Source organism: Herpailurus yagouaroundi, unplaced genomic scaffold (genome assembly GCF_014898765.1).
Source record: "Herpailurus yagouaroundi ecotype Mexico unplaced genomic scaffold, PumYag 139, whole genome shotgun sequence".
NCBI classification, from domain to species: domain Eukaryota; kingdom Metazoa; phylum Chordata; class Mammalia; order Carnivora; family Felidae; genus Herpailurus; species Herpailurus yagouaroundi.
In genome coordinates, this window is record NW_024412394.1 from 23,367,338 (window position 1) to 23,390,668 (window position 23,331).

The window sequence follows — 23,331 nt, forward strand, 5'->3', positions numbered from 1 at the left end:
AGGAAATCAAAGGCATCAAAATTGGCAAAGATGAAGTCAAGCTTTCACTTTATGCATGCGACATGATACTATACATGGAAAATCCGATAGACTCCACCAAAAGTCTGCTATAACTGATACATGAATTTAACAAAGTTTCAGGATACAAAATCAATGTACAGAAATCAGTTGCATTCGTATACACTAACAATGAAGCAACAGAAAGACAAATAAAGAAACTGATCCCATTCACAATTGCACCAAGCAGCATAAAATACCTAGGAATAAATCTAACCAAAGATGTAAAAGATCTGTATGCTGAAAACTGTAGAAAGCTTATGAAGGAAATTGAAGAAGATATAAAGAAATTGAAAAACATTCCGTGCTCATGGGTTGGAAGAATAAATATTGTCAAAATGTCAATACTACCCAAAGCTATCTACACATTCATTGCAGTCCCAATCAAAATTGCACCAGCATTCTTCTCGAAGCTAGAACAAGCAATCCTAAAATTCATATGGAACCACAAAAGGCCCCAAATATCCAAAGTAATTTTGAAGAAGAAGACCAAAGCAGGAGGCATCACAATCCCAGACTTTAGCCTCTACTGCAAAGCTGTAATCATCAAGAGCGCCACCCAGGCACTCCTGTTTTTGTCTTTCACTAATTTGTTTATAATGTGTTTCTGTGTGGATTTTGTGTTTATTTTTCTTAGAGTTTGTTGAGCTGCTTGGACATGTACCTGTGTGTCTTGGGAGATTTTTGGCTATTGTTCTTCAAACATCCTTTCTACCTCTTACCTATGAGTCTTGGTACACTTGGTGATGTTTCACATGTCTTTTAAGTTTTGTTTGTGTTTCTCCCATTGTTACTCCATTCTTTATTCTCTTTGCTCTTTAGACCAGATAATCCCAACTGACTTCTCTTCAAGTTTAGTGATTCTTTTTTCTGTCTGCTGAAATCAGCTGTTTTATTTTTCATTTTTCATTTTAGTTACAGTCTTTATCTCCACAGTTACCATCTGCTTCCATTTATAGTTTCATTCTTATTATTACTATTTTTGATATGTTAAGACTGCATTCTTATGGTTTCCTTTAGCTTTTTGTCTATAGTTTCTTTCCGCTCTTTCAGCATATTTAATTTAAGACCGTTAATTTTAAAAAGTCTTTGTCTAGTAAGTCCAAGGTCTCTGCTCCCTTGGGGATACTTTGTATTAATTTTTCCTGAGGATGGGTCCTACTTTCTGGGTGGTTTCTATGCTTTATTTAGAAAACCAGAGGTGCCTGGGTCGCTCAGTCGGCTAAGCGTCTGACTTCAGCTCAGGTCATGATCTTGCGGTCCGTGATTTCGAGCCCCACATCAGGTTCTGTGCTGCCAGCTGAGAGCCCGGAGCCTGCTTCGGATTCTGTGTCTCCGTCTCTCTGCCCCTCCCCTGTTCTCACTCTGTCTCTGTCTCTGTCTTTTTCCCTCTCTCTCTAAAAAATAAATGTTAAAAAAAATTTTTTTTAGAATCCTGAACATTTTGAATATTACACACTGCTCATTCTGGAAGTCTAATTATTTTTGTATGTCTGGTCTGTGCTGTCCAGTGTATCACTAGGTACATGTGATGACTATTAATTTTTTTCTACCACCAGAATTTTTTTAATTGAATTATATTTTACATACAATATTATATTAGTTTCAGGTATACAACATAGTGATTCATCATTTATATACATTATGAAATGGTCGCCATGATAAGTCTAGTGACCATCTGTCACCATACAAAGTTATTACAATATTATTGACAATATTCCCTATACTGTACTTTATGTCCTCATAATTTATTTAATGAATGGAAATATGTATCTCTTAATTCCTTCCCCTATTCCTCTTGGTCCCACAACCTCCTTCTCTCTGGCACCTACTAGTTTGTGCTCTGTATTTATGAGTATGTTTTTGTTTTTGTTTTTTATTTTACTTATGGTATTTGTCTTTCTCCCAACTTATTTTACATAGCATAATACCCTCTAGGACTGTCCATATTGTCACAAAGGGCAGGATTTCATTTTATTTATGACAGAGTAATATTCCATTGTGCGTATATACCAAATCTTCCTTACCCATTCTGTTGAGGGACACTTGGGTTGCTTCTGTGTCTTGGCTACTGTAAATAATGCTGTAATAAACAGGGGTGCATATATCTTTTTGAATTAGTGTTTTCATTTTCTTTGGGTAAATACTCAATAGTGGAGTTACTGGATCATATGATATTTCTATATTTAATTTTTTTTGATGAACTTTCATACTCCTTTACACAGTGACTGTGCCAATTTACATTTCCACTAAGAGCATACAAGGGTTTTCTTCACATCTTTACCAACACTTATATCTTGGCCTTTTTTTTTTTTACGGCATTCTGACAGGTATAAGGTGATGTTGTGGTTTTGATTTGCATTTCCCTAATGATAAGTGATGCATGTTTTCATGTGTCTATTGGCCATCTCTATGTCTTCCTTGGAAAAATACCTATTCATGTCCTCTGCCCATTTTTTAATCAGATTATTTAGGTGGGTTTTTGATGTTGAGTTGTATAAGTTCTGTATATATTTTTCATATTAAATCCTTATTGAAATGTCATTAACAAATATCTTTCCCTTCTCAGTAGGATGCCTTTTCATTTTGTTGATGGTTTCCTTTGCTATGCAAGACTTTTCTTTTGATGTAATCCCAATAGTTTATTTTTGTTTTGTTTTCGTTGTGTGAGGAGACAAATTCAGAAAAAATATTGCTGAGATCGATGTCCATGGAATTATGGCATGTTCTTTAGAACTTTTATGGTTTCAGGTCCTACATTTAGGTCCTAATTTACTGTGGGAAGCAAGAATTCTATAACTGAACCACCAGTGCTTAAGGCATTTTGAATTTGAATGTTTTCCTGATTTTTCTGATAGTTTGTTATTAGTGTGTAAAAATGCATCCAATTTCTGTATATTAATTTTGTATCCTACAACTTAACTAAAATCATTTATTACCTCTAACAGCCTTGTGGTGGTTTTTAGTGTTTCTACCTCAAGATCATGTCGTCTGCGAATAATGACAGTTTTACTATTTCCTTTTAATATGGATGCCTTATACTGCCTTTTCTTGTCTGATTGCTGTGGCTAAAATTTCAGTACCATGTTGAGTAAAAGTAGCAAGAGTGGGCATCATTTTCTTGTTCTTAATCTTAAAGGAAAAAGTTTTTACCTTTTTACTGTTCAGTAAAATGTTAGCTGGGCATTGTTATACATGGCCAGCATTATATTGAGGTATGTTCCTTGGTACTGTGTTAAGAGTTTTTATCATGAACAGATGTTTAATTTTATCCAGTGCTTTTTGCATCTATTGAGATGATCATACGATTTTTTCCTTCATTTTGTTAATGTGTTTTATCAAGTTAATTGATTTGCAAATGTTGAACCATCCTTGGGTCCCTGGAATAAATCACACTTGATCACACACTTGATCACAATAAATTACACTTGACCTTTTCGATGTATTGTTGAATGTAATATTTGGATTTTTGCAACATCTATGTTCATCACAGATAATTGGCTTGTAATTTTTTTTTTAATGTCTTCATATACGTTTGATTTCAGGGTGATGCTTAATTCATAGAGTGAATTTGAGGCATTCTTTCTCTTAATTTTTTGGAACAGTTTGAAAAGGAAAGGTATTAACTCTTGTTAAAATTGTTGATAGAGGAAGATAGTGGTGTGGGAAGACTCTAATATGATCACCTTGTCCCATGGATACAATGAGATAACACCCCTGTCAGTGTAAATGACCTGAAGATTGGTAAAACAAACTCTCCCTGATAAACATAGAGAAGAGGCCACATTGAAGAGGAGAGGAAGGGCAGAGACACATTAGGGAGGGACACCTCAGGCATGGACAGCCAAGAGGAGCATATCCCCAAGCCAGGTACCCCAAGCATGGGGGACCCACTTGGGAAAGAAAAATCTTTATAAAATTTGGCTTTGAAAAACCAGAGGGACCTAATTTTGCAAGTTCTTGTAATCATCAGGAATTAACACCTGGAACTTTAAAAAATCAGGCTCAGCTCTGGGAGACCTGAAAGGACAGAGTCCCCACCCTTAGAGACTGCACAACAGCCCCATAGATATACTGCATAGAAGCAACAGTTTGAAAAATGCCAGGGGTATACAGAAGGGATATTTCTTTACTAATCTCAGAATGTGTGCTGGCGGGGCAGAGATCATTGGGAGACTTCTAAAAGAGTGGGTGCCCTTTCCTTTTCCACCCTCCAACCTAAACACAGGGACACCTGTGGGAACCAGCACAGCATCACACACACTACCTACCTTGCTAACAGCATGCTTCACCCTTCATTCTCCTGTGGACACCAATACGCCCTTGGCCAGAACCCATTCAAAACAGTGCCACAAGCCTGGCAGTGAGCAAGCAGCCCCAAAAGGAATACCACTCCAAACTGACTCCTACCCCAGGGCGAGGGAAAGATAACACATACCAGTCCAGTTGCAGCCCCACCAGTGAGCTAGAGGAATACATCTAGTCTGACTGTAGCCTCCGCCCACCAACAAAAGCCATCTCAGAGGACAACACAGAGAAACCCACCAGCTGTGGTGCTACCTCATCTCTGGCAAATGCCTTGTCTGCCTCAATTCAAGTCCAAGGCAGTCCCAGACTGGCCCACCAATAATACAGGGGCCAAACCCTGCCCACAACACGCAGAGAGCCATTGCAGATGACTGGACAGATAGTAAATGCAGCTCAGCCACACAACACCTGTGAAGTGACAAGGTCTGGTGCAAAAGGAACATTTCACTGCAGAGCACTCAAAAAATCTTCATAAGACCACTACTTTCAAGAACAAAAGATGTGGCTGACTTTTCTCACACACGGAAATAGGGTGTTAGACAAAATGAGGAGACAGAAGAATATGTCCCAAGTGAAAGAACAGAACAAAATCACAGCAAGTGACCAAAATCCAACAGATAAGGAATATGCCTGAGAGATTATATAAAGTAATGGTCATAACAATACTCACTGGATATGAGAAAAGGGTGAAGGACCTCAGTGAGACCCTTAACAAAGAGATATAAAACATCAAAAAGAACCAATCAGAGATAAAGAACTCAATAACTGAAATTAAAAATGCACCAGAGGGAATAAATAGTATGCTAGGGGAAGAAGAAAAGCAGATGAGCTACCTTTGGGGCAGAGTAATGGAGAGCAATCAAGCTGAGCAGGAGATAGAGAAAATAATAAAAAATGAAAATAAACTTAAGGGAGTTCACAAAAGCAAAAATGAACTATTGGGACTTCATCAAGATGAAAAGTTTCTGCACAGTGAAGGAAACAATCGACAAAATTTAAAGGCAGCCTGCAGAATGGGAAAAGATATTTACAAATGACATATCTAGGAGTTTTATTTATTGGGAATTTTTGATTCCTGATTCAATTTTATTGTCAGTAATTGTGTGCTCACGTTTTCTATTTCTTTTTATTCAGTGTTTGTAAACTTGTATGTTTCTAGGAATTTATCCATTTCTTCCAGTTTGTCCCAATTTTTTGGCATGTAATTTTTCATAGTAGTCTCATAATCTTTTGTAATTCTGTAGTGTTGGTTATAACTTTTCCATCATTACTGGTTTTATTTATGAGTCCTGTCTTTGTGTTGATGAATCTTGCTAAAAGTTTATTGATTTTTTCTTTTAAAAGAATCTGCTCTTAGTTTCATTGATCTTTGCTATTGTTTTCTAGTCCCTATTTCTGTTATCATTGCTCTTACCTTTATTATTTTCCTTCCATCTACCAGTGTTAGGCATTTCCCCCCACCCTCATTCCCTTAGGTGTAAAGTTAATTTGAAATTTTGTTTGTTTTCTGAGGTAGACTTTTATCATTAAAAACTTCCCTTTTTGGGGCGCCTCGGTGGCTCAGTCAGTTGAGCGACCGACTTCAGCTCAGGTCATGATCTCATGGTTTGTGAGTTCAAGCCCCGTGTCTGCCTGTGTGCTGACAGCTCAGAGCCTGGAGTCTGCTTCGGATTCTGGGTCTCCCTCTCTCTCTGCTCCTCCCCCACTCGTGCTCTGTCTCTGTCTCAGCAATAAACAAACATTAAAAAAAAAAACTTCAGGGGCGCCTGGGTGGCGCAGTCAGTTAAGCGTCCGACTTCAGCCAGGTCACGATCTCGCGGTCCGTGAGTTCGAGCCCCGCATCAGGCTCTGGGCTGATGGCTCAGAGCCTGGAGCCTGTTTCCGATTCTGTGTCTCCCTCTCTCTCTGCTCCTCCCCCGTTCATGCTCTGTCTCTCTCTGTCCCAAAAATAAATAAACGTTGAAAAAAAATTAAAACAAAACAAAAAAAAAAACCTTCCCTTTTGAACAGCTTTGTTTGCATCCTATTTTTTTTGGAAATTTGTGTTAGCATTTTCCCTTGTCTTCAGGTATTTTTAGATTTCTCATTTGTTTTTCTTATTGGCTCATTAGTTGTTTAGTATCATGTTGTTTAGCCTCTACTAGTTTTTTTTTTTCCATTTTTTTCTTGTAAATGATTTCTAGTTTCAAAGCATTAGGAATAAAGGTGCTTGATATGATTTCAGTCTTTGTGATTTTACTGAGACTTGTTTTTTATGGCCTTTCATGTGATCTGTCCTGGAGAATGTTTATGTATACCTGAAAACAATATGTGTTTTGCTATTTTTTAAAAAAACTTTCACATGTCAGGTCCCTCTGATCTCATGTGTTATAGCCATTGTTTATTGATTTTCTGTCTGGATGATTGATCCAGTGACATAAGTGGGGTGTTAAGGTTCCCTACTATTATTATGCTGCTGTCTATTTTTCTCTTTGTATCTGTTAATATTTTGCTTTATGGATTTAGGTACACCTATGTTGGGTGCATAGGTATTTAGAATTGTTATATCCTCTTGTTGGATTGATCCCTTTATCATTATGTAATTCCCTTCCTTGTCTCATGTTACATTCCTTGTTTTAAAGTATATTTTGTCTGAGAGATATTTCTGTCTAGGTTTCTTTTTGTTTCCATATGCATGGAATACCTTTTTCCATCCTTTCATTTTCAGACTGTATGGGTCTTTAGGTCTGAATTGAGTCTCTTGTAGTTTGCAAACAGATGTGTTTGGTTTTTTATCCCTTCAGTCACCCTATGCCTTTTGGTTGAACATTTTTTCCATTTATATTTAAATTATTTATAGGTATGTACTTATTGCCATTTTCTTGATTGTTTCCTGGTACTTTTTGTAGTTCTTTTTTGTTCCTTTTCTTACTCTGTTTTTTGTGATTTGTTGAATTTCTTTACAGTTTTATTTGGACTTTTTCTTTGTTTTTCATGTATCATAATTTGTGGTTACCGTGAAGCTCATATATAATACTCTTTGTTATATACCAGTCTGTTTTAAATTGATGGTCACTTAAGTTTGAATACATTCTAAAATCACTACATTTTTACTAACCCCCACCACATTTTTATATAGATATGTATAAAGATATTTTACATATTTTTATTTTGTGTATTAACTAATCATTGAAGGTATAGTTGATTTTACTACTTTGGTCTTTTATCCTTCATACTAGCTTTATATATGGCTTCAACTACTGCAATAATGCAGGTGGTCAGGGCTGGACCCTAATTTGCTGGGCTCTGAGGTCTGGCCACAGCTATTTCAGGTGTGCTGGTGGGTGGTGCTGAACACTCTCTCCCCTTTGCAGAAACCACTTTGTAGGGATGGCAGTTCTAGTTGAGGCTGCCTACTGGATGGTTTCAGTCAGCAACCACTTCAGGGGACACCCCAAGTGCTTTATGATAGCTCCTTATTCTGTTTTCTTCACATCAACATCATTTGGTGAATGTTCATTTTTATTTGTTTTTTGTCTGAAGCATAAACTCCCAAGAGAGCAGTATTATGTTCATCTTGTTTATCTCTCCATTACTTATAACGATGACTAGTAAAATAGTACTTCAGTAAAACTTGAATGAGTGAATGTATGGGAGAAGACAGTTTTCAGGTTTTAAAGCTTTACATCTCACTTAGCTTTTTGAGCTATTGTTATAAAAAATGCATCTGAATATATTTTAAAGTTAATGTCTTTTTTTTTTAATGTTTATTTTTGAGAGAGAGAGAGAGAGAGAGAGAGAGAGAGCACAAATGGGGGAGGGGCAGAAAGAGAGGGAGATACCGAATCTGAAGTAGGCTCCAGGCTCTGAGCTATCAGCACAGAGTCAGACGCGGGGCTTGTACTCACAAACCATGAGATCATGACCTGACCTGAAGTCAGACGCTTAAACAACTGAACCACCCAGGAGCCCCTTAATGTCCTTATTCAGTGATTCACAAATTACTCAGCATGCAGTCTAGGAAATAGAAATGAGTTCCTCGGCACTGTACAAATTGAAGACATTTATAGCCAGAAAGGAGTGGAACAGGGAAGTTACAGTTGGCCAAAAAAGTGGATATCTTATTGTAAGGTCACTTTCCTTTAGAGGATGGCAGGTGTCTTTCAGGCAGATTAGGTGCCAACTAGGTGATTCCTGATTAGCTAGTTTAAGATGCTATTTCTGCGAGAGCTCAAACTATAATTAAGTCAAGTTTCAATTTGGTTAGATGGGGCTTAGCAAAAGTGACCTCCTTATGGTCCTAGTGTCTTGTTTATAATTCACTCTTTTGATCAGACTCTGAGCCTGAGAGATGTGATAAAAATTGAAGGTACTACCACTACTCTCAGCTCCCACTCTGGAGTTCTGAGGGCTTTTTTGCTGAATCTTTGTGTTATTCATCAATCATGTTGTCTTTTTGCTGAATCTCTTAGTGGAACTCTTGGGTCATGATGTTGCATTTATGTTTTTTAAGTTGGTCACTCTCTTCATTCCTTTTCTGACATGCTTATCTAAAGAGGATCGTTTGCTTGCTGGTTAGCTGCTGTAAACATGCGTTTAAAGCTTTTGAGAGAACAGTGTGCACCAGGGAGAGTACTAGATTATTAAAAGCAACATAATTCCCAGTGTTTGGGGTTCATATCAGAACCATGGTCCCCAGAACCCAAAGCAATTCGAATCAAGTAAGTCAAAGAAAAACTGCATTGAAGGAGTTACTTTCTTAAGCCATCTGGCTTTTTCATTGAACTACTGTGGCAGAATCCCAACTGTCCCAGAAGTGTCAATCCAAGTAAAGTGAGGGGTGTAGGCCATAGCACAAACATCTCCTTGCTGTGCTAAAAGATAATCAAGAGGAACTTTGGCCAGAGAGTCTAGGTATTTTTGTTAGGTTTTATTGCTATATATATTGCTTTAGCAGTAGATTCTTCAATATCTTTAAGAGTAAAAAAGATGTTCCTAATTAAGATACTAATTTGATCTTACTTATAGCCAGAGAATTCAGGAAAAGGATGGCCAGAGGAAAGAAGGAATGCAAAGAAACATCCTTTTTTTTTTTTTAATTTTTTAAAATGTTTGTTCATTTTTGAGAAGGAAAGTATGCACACACGTGCTGGGGAGGGACAGAGAGAGAGGGGGACAGAGGATTCGAAGCAGGCTCTGCACTAACTGCAGAGAGCCCAGTGCAGTGCTCAAACTCACTAACCATAAGATCATGACTAGAGCCAAAGTCAGACACTCAACCAACTGAGCCACCCAGGTGTCCCTGCAAAGAAACATTCTTGATCTGATGTCTTAGGTGGAAGCAGTCTACCTCAATCTAGGCTACGTCTTTCCCTAGTCAATTTGATTTAGAGGGCCATTATTTTCAAAGAACAGGATGTCATGTGAGGACTTTTTGAGCTGTGAAATATGCAGCCAAGATTCAATACTTTGTAAAAGTACCTTTGTAGGGTCCTTTTTCTGGAATCTCACTTTTGCAAAAGCATCAGAGTAAAAGAATAATTGTCTACATATGACAAAAGACTTAAAAAGCCTGTGGCTAAAGATGTGATGAGAGTTTATTTTAATGTAATTTACCAGGAAATTTGCTTATTTCTTTTTTTTTTTAATTTTTTTTTTCAACGTTTATTTATTTTTGGGACAGAGAGAGACAGAGCATGAACGGGGGAGGGGCAGAGAGAGGGAGACACAGAATCGGAAACAGGCTCCAGGCTCTGAGCCATCAGCCCAGAGCCCGACGCGGGGCTCGAACTCACAGACCGCGAGATCGTGACCTGGCTGAAGTCGGACGCTTACCCGACTGCGCCACCCAGGCGCCCCAAAATTTGCTTATTTCTGTGATACACAACATTTTAAGAAAATGACTGGAATTATGACTGATAACATTATACCAGGACGTATCAGATTTCTAGGAATTTCATACAGTTTCTAGAATACATAATGAATAACTCATATCCATACAAATATTGCCTAATAACTTTTAACATCACTTCTTATTTGATAATGCTTTCCACTTAATTGAACATATCAAATAACCAAATTAGTTTAACATTTTACCAGGTGAAAGACAAATCCTCTGATATTTTTCAGGGGCCTTCTGGTAAATCTCAAAGCTTCTTTCATGTAAAAAAAGACTGTTTAGAATTTGATTTGGGGAAGTCATCAAACCTTCAAAAGGTTTGCACATTTGACCAAATATGATCACAGATCATTATGGAATAATACCTAATTACCAATTTAAGCAAAGTAGATGTTAAAGACATATACAGAAGGTTACATAGTTGTGCACAAAACTTAGCTCTCTTAATATTGAGAATATTGGGTTTTCTTAAGCAATCACAGAGCTAGTAAAGACAACAGGTAACACAGTAAATTGTTTTCATAAGACACAAAATCTTTGCCGACCATTCAGATTACTTAAAAGGTAAAGAAACTTTCATAGTTGCTTAAAGCAGACCAAAAGTCCAAGAAACTATTCTAATTGTGCAACAGTGTACTTTTGAATTTAAAATTCATTTTAAAAATTAAATCCATTCTAATTATAGCCAGCTGGATCACATGTAAAATTTATTTCCCCAGTTTTTTAATACAAACTTTCTATTACTTTTCTATCCTGATTTTATATATGATTTTGTCATATGCTTATAGTTACTTTACAACAACTATTTTACTTTCCTTGCCTGTTAGACATAATCATTGCTAAAAAGTTTATCTGTAAACTCTCATCCAACTTATCTCTCTTTAAATCATTTTTTATGTATTTAGATTACTCTTAAAAATTTCACAATATGTTAATCAAAATTAGACATCCTGCTAAGTTTTTTTTGTTGTTGTTGCTGACATATTTTTTGTAACATATCACATGAACTTATTGACTAGTAAACCAAGTAGAATGAGAGTCATTTGTATGCACTATTATTTGATGCTGATGACTGTAAAGACATACCTATTTTAATTAGAGTAACAAACTTAAGCTAGCTTTTGTTTACTGAAGATGACCCAGATGAATTTGAAAGTATTTGGTTTGGTTTCAGTATTTCTGAGTCTAGAAATTCTTAATTTTATAGGCACTTATTTTTCTTTAAGCCAATTGAATAGAGCTGTTATACAAATTAATTCTGGCAGTAGCATCCAGAGGTAGAAAAATGTGACATAACTACAACATTTATACATAAACACACATGAACATATAGAAAGATGCAAACAAATACCTTATTGTTCTAAAATTTTAGCCATAGGAATGTTCTCAGCAGAGGTGAGAGCTGGTGGAGGCTAGGCATGAGCTCCCCCCACACCTACTTGGTGCTAAGGCTCCCAGCCACAAAAACCCCATCTTAAATGGAACATGCCATGGAAACCATGATGTTCATGTTTCACAAAGTTTGCTGAGGATAAAGGCTGCTTAACAAAGGAGGACCTGAGAGTACTCATGGAAAAGGAGTTCCCTGGATTTTTGGAAAATCAAAAAGATCCTCTGGCTGTGGACAAAATAATGAAGGACCCAAACCAGTCCCAAGATGGCAAAGTGGGCTTCCAGAACTTCTTTTTGCTAATGGCTGGGCTCACCATTGCATAAAATGACCATTTTGTAGTACACATGAAGCATAAGGGAAAGAAGTAGGCAACATTGAGCAATACTCCCACCCAATGAGAGTTCTCCCACGGGGTCTCTTAAGGAATCTGCCCCACAGCTCCCTCCCCTGTGTAAAGGATTCCATGAGCAAATTGAGACTCTCAGAAAATGTACAAATAAAATCTAACCCCCATTTGAGAAACAGAGAAAGAAAAGTCAGTGAAAACCAGATAAACTTTTGATTATTATATTGCTTGCATCCTCTTGCCCTCAATAAACAAATTCCTTTTCTATTTCCTCAGAAAAGTAATAATAGTAAAATAAAAATAAAATTTTAGCCATGAGTCAGGTGTGATGATGCAAAAGTTACTAGTTTATAAAAAAGCAGTTGAATCCAGATCATATTTCTGACAGATGGTATAAGTTAAGGTTACCTGCTCAGATGCCTAAAGCTTTTATTCATTTGTAAAGAAGACTTTTAAGATTTTCATAGACTTTGTTTTCAAATAGTCCTCCCCACCCTTTTTTATCTTCTGATAAAAATTCCTCCCTGAAGTTTGCATTTTGAAGAGATAGCCTACATAGGAGTTACTGAGAAGATAGTAGTAGAACATCTGCATTTCAAGGACCCAGGGAAAGAATGAATGTCCTTCTAAGCAGGGCTTTTGTTTCCTGAATTCAGAATTTTACAGTACTTAACCAGCCTTCTGAGATGACTGAGGGTTTTGGTATTGACAGAAAGGATAAGTGGCTATGAATTGCTTCTAGAGCTGCATTTTCTGTCCTGGTAAAGACCCAGTTCATATGAAAAGAACAGTTCTTAATTCTTCAGTGAGTCAGTAGCAACCTGAATTCAAAGGCTTTACACACTCATGCAACTACATTATCTTCAGTTTGCTTGTTTTTATCAAGGAGAATATCTTCAATGAAGATGGAAATCAGAAGAATTCTATATTCTAGATTTAGAGCTCTGTTTTTGGGATATTTGTCTTTACCTCTGGGTAGCTTAGGTGACAAGGCCTAGAAGTTCCTGTCGGGCTTTAAATATGAGCTTTCAGTTTGCCTATCTCTGTCAGTAGAGCTACTTTAAAAAATCCTTTCAAAATCTTGTCAGCTTTTAGCCAGACAAACAGGAAATACTTCTGGCAAAATCAAACAACTCTATGGATACAAGACATGTCCCCAAAGAGGGTACAAAGGATACAACCCTCCCAAGATCCAGAGCCATTCCCAAAGATAGTTGAAAGAGAAGAAAGACTTTCACAATTCCCCTCAGGGTCTGCATGTGGTGAAGCCCAAACTGCAAATGGAGTGGTACCATCATTTCTGTCTTACCATATTTGGGGGATCCCTAAACTGACATGCCAAGCCAAGTCATCAGAACACAAAATGAGACATATGAGAAGGAAATAGTTGTCTGTGAGAGAGAAAGGATCAATAACCAGTGGGTCTGGATTTGGAAAGGAAGGGACAATGTGAAATTTTACCTTCTCTCAGCTGAGTACTACAGATAGAGATCCAGGAGAGCTGACTTTGTTAAGATTTTTCACCTTTCACTGGCTTTTGCCAGTTTTCCCAGGATCCCATCTGTAGGTTCCAGAGTTGAGTGGGTTTCAGAGTGTAGGTCCAATATTGGCATGATTTTCCCTTAATTTTCATTTATTCTTGGCTATTTAATGGAATAACTTGTAGCAATTTGCAAGAGAATTCGTAGAGTCCTATCAACTCTGAGAGGGGCCTATATGAGGACCCTCCAAGAGTAAATATGGTGGCATCTGTAAAGTCACTAACTTGGTGGACTTTCTCTTATGGTTGTATGACAGTCTTTTCAGAATGGAAAGGCAGTTCAGATAGAAGATTAGTAGTAGACTCTGAGTACTCAGGTAAAGGAGGATAGAGGGGAGTAGTAGAAGTCACATCAGCCTTAGTCTTGTAAGTGCCTCTTAAGTCTTTTCATTAGCCTTTTATAATGAATCATTCAGTGAAGCTGTTTTTGAATCTTACAGCCTTTTGGAGGCTTCTGCATACCAGTTCAAATAGGTATCCTATTTGTTTGATTTGGGAACTCTTGCTTTCAAGTGCACTTCTTGTTCCCTGTAAAGGCGTTTTAATTCTAGTTTGTCTTAATAAGATTTTGCCATTTTTATAGATATGTGCAGCTTCTAGGACCACAGTTTTTAGATATAAAATAAGCAGTTGTGCCAGATAGTAGTATACTCATTTTTTTTTTTTAAATATGAGGATTCCATTTCTTTAATTAGGCCTTCGGTTTCTTGGAGCCAAGTTAATGCCTGAAAAGGGGTATGCCGCTAGGTTGGGGATTTGGGGTGTTTTACAGTGTACCTCGTTGCATAGAATTTTTTTTGAGGTTGGCAGGTGACCTAGTGTCAATCTAACCCATTCCATGATCAGTTTATCCTAGTATGGGAGTCTTAGAGTTAGGTGGCAAGGACTCTAATACAGCTTTTAAGCACTTGATCCATGCTTACAAATTTTGCAACTTTGGCTTCTGTGACTTCCATTAACAGCAGATCTGTTAATCATTTTACCTCATGTGCACATTAACAGAAACCAGTAGTAACCAAGGAAATGGACTGTGCATATCAGCAGTAACCAAAGAGAGAGTACTGTGGACTGGCCAAGAAAAGGCCTTAGGTATGTACCACTAGCAGTTTCCAAAGTGGAACTAGAGACTGAACCATCATACTGCAGCAAATGGGGACCATGGACTGAACCAAGGGCAAGGAACTCCGATTTTAGATGTAATTGTCTGCCAGCTCAAGCCTACCTGCTAAATAAACCCTTGACTGGGACTGTGGACTAACCATGGACTAAGGACTGGCTCTCTGTTAGAGCCTCCTGTCAGTCTAGATTGACCCATTAATCCTGGACTGGAAAGCCATTTAGATCAGGAGCGTACAACACAAAGAGAGTGGAGCTCAGAACCAAGAGGAACTTACCCATGTCCCTCAGAAACAGTGAGAAAGACCTAGAACCCAAAGGTTCATGGGCCTCAACTCTCGTGTTTCTTATTCCCGAAGCCATCAGAAGTTTCTGGGTTCCACTCCTGCCATCAGCCTGTTGAACAAATATCAACTAAGTACATTTTTAAAGATCTTACTGGCTTTATTCAATGATTGATGAATTGGGCAGCACCCAATCTAGTAGATAGAAGATCCAAGGAACTGTTCTATTATAGGTTTTTTGTTTGTGGTTGCCATGAGGTTCATATATAACAATCAGCAGTTTTAAGTTGATGGTTACTTATGTTCAAATGCATTTTAAAAACATTACACACCCCCCCATGTTGTATGTTTTTTGAAGTCCTACTTTACAACTTTTTATTTTGTGTTTTCCTTAAGTAATAGTTATAGATATAGTTTATTTGCTATTTTTGGTTTTTAACTTTCATCCTAGCTTTATAAAGTGGTTAATCAACTACCTTTTCTATACGTTAGCTTTTACCAATGAAATTCTTTCTTTCTGTCTTTCTCTTTCTTTCTTTAAAAGGTGAAAGATTTATTCGATCTGAAGAGAAACCAGAGTATTGAGGTTTTTTTTTTCTTTCATAAGTTTCTTCTAGTTACAGCCTTTTGTTTTCTGTCTAAAGGAGTCTTTTTAACATTGTAAGGCTGGTTTTGTGATGATGAACTCCTTTAACTTTTGTTTGTCTGGGAAACTATCTCTCCTTCAATTATGAAACATAACCTTGCCAAATAGAGTATTCTTTGTTGTAGGTTTTTTCCTTTTAGTCCTTTGAATATATCATGCCACCTCCTTCTGGCTTGCTCATTTTTTGCTGAAAAATTAGTGGATAGTCATATGGGGGTTTTCCGGTATAAAACTAGTTGCTTTCCTCTTGCTGCTTTCAAGATTCTCTCTTTATCTTGAATTTTTGACACTTTAACAATTATGTGTCTTGATGCAGACCTCTGGGTTCGTCATCTTGTTTGGGGCTCTCCATGATTCCTGAACCTGGATGTCTTTCCTTCTCCAGATTAGGGAAGTTTTCAGCTATTATTTCTTCAAATAAATATTCTGCTCCTTTCTTTCTTTTCCTTTTTGTACATAAGTGAATTAGTACACTTGATGTTCCAGAGGTCCCTGAAATTATCCTCATTTTTTTTTTAATGTTTTTTCTCTTTGCTATTGAGTTTAGATAATTTCCTCTACTCTCTTTAAGGTTGCTGATCTACTCTGCATCCTGTAATCTTCTTTTGATTCCCTCTACTTTTCATTTGTTATTATATTCTTTAGCTCTGATTTTTTTTTCTTTCTTTGTTGAAATTGTCACTTTGTTCATCCATTCTTGGGTTCAGTGAGCATCCTTACGACCATTACTTTGCACTCTATCAGGTAGATTGCTTATCTCCCCATCGTTGTCAGTGTTGTTCTTTTTTTAAGGTTTAATCTTGTTTTTTTTATTTGGAACATATTCTTCTGTCTCTTCATTTTGCCTGATTCTCTGTTTTGTTACTGTGTATAATGTAGAACAGCTGAGTCTCCCATTCTTAAAGGAGTAGCCTTATGTAGAAAGTGTCTTTTGGGACCCATAAGCACAGTCCCATCAATCAGCAGAAGCATGAACACCAGGGGTATACCCTGTGTGGGCTGCATGTACCCTCTTGTTGTAGGGTGGGTCATGGCTGCTGCAGGCACACTGATGGGTAGGGCTGCCACTAGGGGCAGGAGTTGTTTCCAGGCTGACACCACCCACTGGGAGGTGTGATGGGAATGGTGGCCACTTTGGCGGTGCATCTGTTGGGGTGGGCAGGTTTGTAGGGGAATGCTGGGGCAAGGTGAGCAGTGCTATGTTGATCAGAGTACCAAAAGTGGTGCCTGTCAGCACTTCCAATCCAGATAAAATTCCTATAGATTCCTTCATCTCTAGCACATGCCTAAAATTAGCCAGTTCATGTATGGCCAAAGTGCTTGCTTTTCAGATTGCTGCCTCTTTGCGGGTTTGTGGAGCAAGCGATTTTGTGTGCACACTTTTATTTTCCTGTAACCCCCTGACTCTCCCAAAGTTAAGCCCCACTGATTTTCAAAGCCCTAAGTTATGTGGATGTGTCTTTTCAGTGCAGGTCCCCAGATCCGGAGTAGCCAAAGTGGGGCTTGAACCCCTCACTCCTCAGAGACCTTTGCATTGGTGATATCCCTCCCACGTGTGGGCCCTGACCAAACTGTGCCTCTGCCTCCCCTAACCATCTCGATGTGACTTTTTCTTATATCATTAGTTGTGGAAAGCTGTTCTGCTATTCATCAGGTTGTTTTCAGAGAGAGAGCTGTTCTATATGTAGTTGCAGTTTTGGTGTGTTTGTGGGATGAGGTGAGACAGTATCCTCCTGCTCCACCATCTTGATCAAGAATCTCTGTGATTGGGGCACCTGGGTGGCTCGGTCGGTTAAACGTCCAACTTCAGGCCAGGTCACAATCTCATAGCTTGTGAGTTCAAGCCCAACATTGGGCTCTGTGTTAACAGCTCAGAGGTTGGAGCCTGCTTCAGATTCTGTCTCCATCTGTCTCTGCCCCTCCCACTCTCATGCTATTGTCTCTGTCTCTCAAAAACAAATAAATATTTTTTAAAATTAAAAACAAGAATCTCTGTGATTGATTTTTTTAGCACTTGAAATGTGGCTGGTCCAAATCAAGATGTACCACTGAAGGCAGTGGTGTATTGGTAAACCAGCTAGTGGAGGGGTCGGGTAGGAGAGCCTTGATTTATGTCATTTGCTGATTTCTGTTAATGTAAGTACTTCTGTTGTGGCCAATTTTAAACTACCAAAGTGATGTCAAAACCCTGACTTGGAAAGCCATAATGCACAATTGATTCTCAGAAGCCAATGTGAGTCAGCTCTAGTATAACACTTAAAGGATAAAATATATACCAGGTTTCAAAAATTTAAGTGAAAAAGCATTATAAAATATCTCAGAAATATTTTATATTAATTGCATGTCAAAATGACAATAAACTATTAATTCAAATAAGTTAAAATTAATTTCATTTGTTTCTACCTTTATTTTTATTTTTTTAATGTTTATTTGTGAGAGAGAAAGAAAGAGAAAGAATCTGAAGCAGGATCCAGGCTCTGAGCTGTCAGTACAGAGCCTCATGTGGGGCTCGAACGCACGGACAATGAAATCATGACCTGAGCTGAAGTCAGATGCTCAACCAACTGAGCCACCCAGGCAATGCTTATTTTTATTTTTTTAATGTTTATTTATTTGGGGGGGACAGAGAGACAGAGTGCATGCCGGGGAGGGGCAGAGAGAGAGGGAGACACAGAATCTGAAGCAGGCTCCAGGCTCTGAGCTGTCAGCACAGAGTCCAATGTGGGGCTTAAATCCATGAAGCGCGGGATCATGACCTGGGCCAAAGTGGGATGCCTAAGCAACTGAGCGGCCCAGGCACCCCTGTTGCTACCTTTTTAATTATAGTTAGAAAGTTTAAAATTATAGATGTCATTCATTATATTTCTGTTGGAGAACAGTGCTCTAAATAGTTACATGGGACTACTGAGCCTTTGGGACTAAGTATTAGAGTGATTAGTTTCTATTTCCCTATCATATTTTAATATTTGCTTCTAGCATACAATTGTATTTGACCAATTAAAACTGATGTTTACTTTTACATGTTGACTCATAAATTAGTATAAATATTTTTCAAGTTTTTTAGTTGAAATGATGCATTATTTACAAATATACTTATGTATTAATATTTTTGAAACTTTTTTCTCATTTTAGTTTTTAGGTTTTTTTAAGAGAAGAAGGAAATGTGTTTTAGGAGTTTTACTGGGCATAACCATTAATAATATATTTTTAAGTTTATTTATCTGTTTTGAGAGAGAGCACACATGTGTAAGTGGAAGAGGAGCAGAGAAAGAGGGAGAGAGAGAAAATCCCAAGCAGGTTCTGTACCACCAGTACAGAGCCCAATGCGGGGCTCAAACTCACGAACTATGAAATCGATTAGTTCATATGTTCAAATAGATCGAAGTCAAATGCTCAACCCAGGTGTTGCAATAATTATTTTAAAAGCAAATCTAATTGGTGCTTTCAAGAAACTTAATAGTGATACTAAAATTATGAAATATGTAAAGATGTATGCTTTTTTTACTTTTTGAGAGGTAGGTTAACCTTTCGTTTTCCTAGTACAAGAGTTCTCAAGAAGTTAGTGACCATCTTAAATCTAAAACTGACAAATGCCTTTTAATGAAGAAATCTTTCAAAATGGACAGCTTAAGAAACAGAAGTAACACTATGTCAAGAAGATTTTATGGCAAAGATAAACTTCAGTGACTCCTTACTCAATGTTCATATAAATCTGAACTACCTAAAACTCCTATGATTTTCTTAGGTAAGGAGTACTTGTCAATAGATAGTATTCAGTCTGTCCATTACTTTATGAACAGTAACTGCTTCAAAGAGCAGCTTTTCTGTCTATTTCATCTCTAGGAGCATCTCTTGATTTATGAGAACAGTACTTAGATTGCTGCACTTAGCTTTGCTTTTCTTATAGTTGTAGTTGAAGATGTATACATTGTTCTTGGTATATCTTAGAACTACATTAAGGAAAAGTTTGGAAGTTGAGCATTAGAATTGGGATGAGGAGGATGTGATTGCATTTTTGGCTTTATCACAAAAATCATTGAATATCTAAAATATATTTCTGTATATATCCTTCCCTTTTTTTATAGATTGAAAATAAATGGTCATTTGTGCGATTTTTTTTTTAATGTTTATATATTTTGAGAGTGTGTGTGAGCTGGGGAGGGACAGAGAGAGAGGGAGAGAGAGAGTTACAAAGGGGGATTGGAACACTGGACTTGAGCTCACAAACGGTGAGATCATGCTGAACTGAACTCAAGAGTCAGATGCTTAACTGATTGAGCCACCCAGGCACCCTGAAAATAAATGGTCATTTGAAGATTATTTAATATTGTTCAATATGTTTCAAAGGAAAAATCACTTCAAAAGTCAAATAACATTTGCCACTGTTAGCCAAACCTATTGAAGTTTACTTTTATTAAAATTGCATTAAAATAGACGACATAGTTTTTCTTTAAAGGAAATTTAGTACCCTGTTTATAATTATTTCTATTTCTAGAATCATTTTATTTGTTCATTACATGAAAATTATATCTATAGAGGAATTTCAGTAGCATATGATGCTGTCACTTATGATACTTATAATAAAATCTAGTCTGTCTACCTGTAGACATAACTGTTCACCTAGCTTAATTCTATTTCATGATCCATTTTATAGAGTATTCTCCCAGAGCCTTCCTCCCCTTTTTTAAGAGAAGCAAACTTAAAGAATACAAAAAATTAAATAACTAACCTTACTTTATATAGCAAGTGTTAGAAAGTCTTAGTGTGCTTAGCTTTAAGCCATTTCAGACTTCTTCGTATTGTTTCCCATCAGCTTACAGTGTATTTCATGTTGTTTTCTGTTTCTGATCTTTATTTATATATATGCATATGCATATGTATGTATGTAAACCTGTATGCATATGTGTATGTAAAATATTATATATATGCAAATTTACATATATTTTTCTCTTAATCCTGTAGTCCTTGGACAGACCTTTAAGTGATAGATTTTACTTTCTGTTTCAATATCATGTCTGATATGATACATTTCTTTTTATAAGTAAGATATTTGAAAATAACTACTAAATTAGTATAAATATTTTCATCATTTCCATAAAGATCATAGGACATAGGGGTTCTGGACTGACTTGCATTTATATTAGGCACAAAAATAGAATACTTAAGCACAGTTTTAATTAGTGAGTCGTGGGATTGATTTTGGCATTACTTTTGTCCATATTGCTGAGTAGACTTTACATATATGTTCTCATTTGTCCTCCCTTCTCCCCTTTTCTCTTTCTTCTCATTCCCTTCCTCCCCTTATTCCAAGTTCACTTAGTGGTTGGTGTTCCCTTAAAGCTTAAATCCTTTAACCCAAATGTTAGTATTAAACTGCACTAAGGAATTCAGTATTTTGGGTGGCAGTTTAATAGCTTCTCAAGAATGCTTTTTGGGTACCTATTATTAATGATTCAAATCTTTATTCAAATATAGTAAGTTAAAAGACAATGAGAAATTTTCAATATTAGCATTTTTATATTTTACAAAAAAAACATAATAGGGAGTAATATGATTACCAAATTTGAGTGTCATACACCTTCCAGAATGCCTCACTTCTATTTAGTAGTTGGCTGATTTGTGAGAATATTTCAGGATTTATGAATTGTGGCATAGTACATTTTCCAATTGAGGAGGTTCACACTTTTAATAAGATTCTCATGGCTTCTCAAAGATCTAAGAAATAGCTATCATCATTCTTTTTCTAATGTGTTTGCATATATATGCACACATGAAGAGATTTAGAGAGCAGATAAGTACAATAACTAGAACAGTATACATAGTAGCTTATTATCATTATTATTATTATTCACATTTTTCCATCCCTCTTCCTGCAAAAACTAACAAGCAAAAAATAATTGGACTGTGTTACAGATTGGTTCACTGTGCTGATTGGTGTGCAGGAGGTTCATTGGGGAGTTCTCTCAGGATCCATATCTGTCAGGGAGTGAAGACAGGATTGAGCAGAAGGAGAAGGTGGTCTTTAGTTGATCCTTCAGGGAACTCTGATGCTGGGATGACCCTGCAGAGGTGTCCCTAGTTGGAGCAAGGGCTGTTGGCCTTTCTATCACTGCACCAACCAGTCACTGGATCTGGCTGCTCTCCGGAAGGGAACAGCACCTTGAGCAAAATGGCTTTCCTCAGCCTCAGCTGAGAGGGACTTCTGCCACAGGCTGGCAGTCATCAACACTCTCTGACCCTGGAGAAATGTGTGTCCTTGTTCTGAGGAGAGGGGATGTAGACAGCATACCACAGAGTCCACTACATAATCTCCACGGAATGTGAATGAAACACTGGATGTTCAAGCCAGAAATCAGGAAAATATTCAAGGCTCCTTTCTGTTAAGTGTTATTGAATCTGTTCGCTCTTTCGTCTCTCTGTCTTCCATAACCTAGGATGTCATGTCACTTTAATTCCTAATTTTCAGTCTCTTTCCCCCAAAAGCCCTTCACACGATGCCAGATTAATCTTTCTAATATACTTTAATTTCTGCCCATCCTTAAACACTTTGCTGTCCAGTTTCTCTGCCTCCTTTGCATGTTATTCCCTGTGTCTGGGTTGTCCTTACCCTTTTCTTTATCTTGGTAACTATTACTCATTTATTATAATTTCACTCAGTAGGGCCCTCCTCTGGAAGTTTCAATCACTTTTCCTCCCTTTCCTCCTCTGTAACATCCTGCTTATTGTTTGCCCTCCCCTCTAGACTCATTGTGACTTCATCCTCCCTGGGAGCAGAAATGGTGTCTGTCTTCTGAATAAAACCAGTCTCTAACTACAGTGCCTGGAATTCATTATAGGGGCTTAATGAATGTGGGCTGAATGAATGGAGTAAGCAAATGAATGACTCACTCAATCAGTTCATAGTCTGAAAGCTTATTTGAGAGGCGTTGGCAGAGGCCTGTCTGTGTTTGCATATATTAGCGTTTGCCTGCATGTGTAAAACTATATATAGCAATGGCAGATTTCTACATTTGGATTCAAGTTAATGTGATAGATTATTTTCATTCTCTTCTCCAGAGTGTCTTCAGATGTGGCTAGAGAAACCTCTCAAGCTCTGTTAACACCTTGTGGAAGAACTAAATTAGTAATTTTTTTGCTGCGGTCTACACGCACCGCCCCTCCCCCCTCCCGCCCCAGACAAAGTTAGAAAGAAATGTAAAGCAACTAATTGAAACAGTTCTAGTAACAGTGCTCTAAGACTGATTTAAATAGAAGTAAGTTGCCTTGGTGAGGAAAGACATTTTATTACTCAATAAACATTTACTGAGCACTTGACATGTCACTGAGTTTTCGGTGTGTTCAAATCTGGAAATAGAATGATTAAGAAACTATTTTAGAGCTCTTAGTCTAATGGTGCCAAAAGGCATAATTCACTATAATAAAGTGTGATAAGTGCTTTAATAAAAATACATTTAAAGTGCCAGCTGGAGAATCAGAGGGCAGGATCTGCTGAGAGAGAGGTGTGAACTCAGGGAATGCTTCCTGTAGGAAGTGATCATTGCATTGCTTTTGAAAATTGAGTAGGAGTTTCCCCAGTGGAGGGAAGTGAGGCTTATGAGGCAAAAGGAACAGCATTCATTCAGCATGAATAAATAATAACAAGGTGATGACTATATTCCAGTTACTGTTCAAGGCACAAGACCTCTGCCTTTATGGAGCTGCTGTTCTAGTAGGGGAGACAGTGAACAAATTAAGTGTGGTAAGAGGAACCTAGCCAAGACCAG

The 23,331-nt window shown here is 37.4% G+C and overlaps 1 protein-coding gene and 1 pseudogene across 2 annotated transcripts in view; both read left to right on the forward strand.

The window, feature by feature from the left end:
* The window catches only part of PRIM2 (DNA primase subunit 2), a 338,721-nt gene that overhangs the window by 296,219 nt on the left and 19,171 nt on the right, over nucleotides 1–23,331 (forward strand). The window lies entirely within an intron of this gene.
* LOC121029215 (protein S100-A10-like) lies at nucleotides 11,662–12,257 on the forward strand (annotated as a pseudogene).